The sequence below is a fragment of the Helianthus annuus genome, chromosome 3, assembly GCF_002127325.2.
Source record: "Helianthus annuus cultivar XRQ/B chromosome 3, HanXRQr2.0-SUNRISE, whole genome shotgun sequence".
In the NCBI taxonomy this organism is placed as follows: Eukaryota; Viridiplantae; Streptophyta; class Magnoliopsida; order Asterales; family Asteraceae; genus Helianthus; species Helianthus annuus.
Window position 1 is genome coordinate 128,392,599 of NC_035435.2, and position 2,764 is coordinate 128,395,362.

Here is a 2,764-nt window from a genome sequence, read left to right on the forward strand (position 1 = left end):
TAAGGTTGGCGCGAACCATAATTCCCTTGGCTACCTTGAAAGTTCGGGTTTGATTGATTCGAAGGGTTCCCATAACGAAAATTCGGGTGGTTTCTCAACCCGGGGTGATAAGTGTTAGAATTCATATTGAAATTTCTACCACCCCCTCCTTGTCCTTGAACGGCATGAACTTCTTCAAATTGCCCTTCCTCCATTCCTTGGCAATTTTCCGCCGCATGACCTATTTCATTACACAATGCACAAACATCATAAATTTTATTAGAAGTTTGTATGTTACCATCATCAACCGCATGCACTTGTGTTCGGGTAACGGCCGGTCGTGCTCTCCTTGAAGCTTGAGCCTTTCTCTTTGAGGTGATCGCCATTTGTTCCAAAAATTCCCAATCCTCATGCTCATAGTTTGTGCCAAATGTCCCATTTGTAATGGACATCAAATCTCGTGCATCTTCGGCACACAACCCTTCATGAAAGGCGTTCATTAACTCCCAAAGCTCAATCCCATGGTGTGGACAATTTTTAATCATCATGTTCAAACGCTCGAAAGCTTCATGGAACATTTCGCCTTGTTGTTGTTGAAAGCTCCTCAACCCTTTTCTCGCATCATTGGTCTTTTGGGCGGTATAAAATTCGTCTAAAAATGTTTGTTGCATCTCCGCCCAAGTATAAATAGATGCTGAAGGCAAAGTGTAGAACCACTTCTTTGCCTTGTCCTCCAAAGAAAATTGAAATAATACCAACTTGATATCATCGGCCGAAAAACCTTGACTCCCAAGAGTATTGCAAATTGAGTCATAGGCCTCCAAATGGAAATAAGGCTCCTCCGTTGCTAGCCCCTTGTATTTCGGCAAACTTTGTAACGAATTGGTTCTTACTTCAAAAGTTCTCCCTTGGTTGTTATGAGGAATGACCACCGGTGAAGGATTGTGCGTTATCACCGGTCTAAAATGCGCTTCAATACCCCTCGCATTTTCCCTAAGATGCCTCCTTGGCACACCAAATCGGCCTCGTGGACGAACTTGACCCATTGGTCTTTGCATGGGCCCTTGTGGTACCATTGGTTGTTGAATTGGCCTTTGAATTTGCGGTTGCACCTGTTGTGGTCGAACTTGTTGCAAAGGAACCGGACGTTGCAATTGCGGCCCTTGTGGCCTTGGCCTAATATGTTGAGGTATGAGTTGTTGTTGTTGTACCCCACCAACATTTGGAATCACTTGTACTTGGCCTTGCGTATAACCGTACTCCCCTTGCTCTCCATCACCCCCATAACCGTACCCATCTTCATCAAAACCTTCAAATTCCTCATAACCTTCATCATACCCATCTCCTTGAATTCCCGATGATTGCCCAAATGGAATAGTCGAGTATTGGAAACCCGATTGATTTGGTGGTCGATACGGTGTAGCATGGACAATAGACGAAATTGGTGCCATAGTATGGCTCGAATATGACGGACCCGCACCCGGGAAAAAATGGGATAATGGTGGTATAGTAGTGGAAGGGTTAAATGTGACGGTTGGTTCTGCTTGGGTAGTAATGGGCTGTGTGGTGTTGGTTGGTGTAACATTTTGAAGTATGGTGGGTTCGGTAGTATTTGGTGGAATGGTAGTATTTGGTGAGGGTTGAGTGGATGTTGGTATGAATGATGAGGTGAATTCACCCGTAGTGGGTGGTGGTGGTGGTGGATCCATGATGTATCGAAGTGGTGTAATCGGTGTAATTGGTGTTGTTGGTGAACTACTGATTGTATTTTCTCTTAGCAAAATTCTGTTTGCTCGCAAAGTTCGCTCGATTTCCGGATCAAACACTAGTGGTGAAAGCTTGTGAGAGCTTCTAGTACGCATGCACCTGTAAATACCTGCACACTAAACACACCTCGCGTAAACCAGAAAAATAACAAACTCAAAGCAAGAACAAAAATAACACACGTTGCACACTAATCTTTGCAAATCTAATCCCAAGAACATAACGCACATTGGTTTGAGTGGCGGGAAATTTTTGAGAAATTCAAAAATTTTTTGCAAATCCAAGTGAAAGTGTAAAAATTTGAAAACTTGATATTGTTCCATTTGACACACCGACACCCATTTCTAATCTTTTCTTGGTGAGAATTGAGCCACGCATGATTGTTATTGATATTTCATTGTTTGAGTGGCAGTGTGTGTTGTGTGTTAATAGAACTTGTGTGTGAATACTTGTTAAATCTTAGAGTCAACATGCTTTTGAAGATGATAGGGGACTTCTAGGATGCCTCGTCTAGGTGAGTGCGAGTGTGGGATTTGGGGGGTTGGACCTCATTAATTATATATATGAGCATGGTTGCGAGAGGGGCGGGGGTTTGGACATTTAGTTGCCCATTTTGTGCCTAAAAACCGATTGTTTGTTACCCCTTAGCTAGTTTCCCAAAAGTTTACCCGACTTAACCCGGTCTTATAATGTTAGTAGTTGTTTTATTGGTATGTAGACATGTTATAGTATCTTGTGAGAAAAAAAAAAAAAAAAAACAATGAAAAAGAAGAAAAAAAAAAGAAGTGATGTTGAGTTGTCTTGTATATAGAAGTTATGTCATGTTTTTTTTTGTTTGTTTCATTGTGAAATAAAAGACCGGGTTAAGTCCTTCGCCACTACATATATATTCCTTTTCCTACCCTTACACCTAGCCCCGTTACAACCCGTAAGTTCTTTTGATTCAAAAGCATGTTAGATATTGGTTAGGAGGCAACTTGATTTTCATACAAGCTTATTGTCGCACACACACACATATACG

General features: G+C 41.9%; 1 non-coding gene across 1 annotated transcript; it reads left to right on the forward strand.

Moving 5' to 3' along the window:
• Positions 1 to 495: 495 nt before the first annotated feature.
• On the forward strand, positions 496 to 601 carry LOC118491025. Its single transcript, XR_004890250.1, has one exon. It is a non-coding gene; the product is annotated as a small nucleolar RNA R71 (small nucleolar RNA).
• Positions 602 to 2,764: the final 2,163 nt, after the last annotated feature.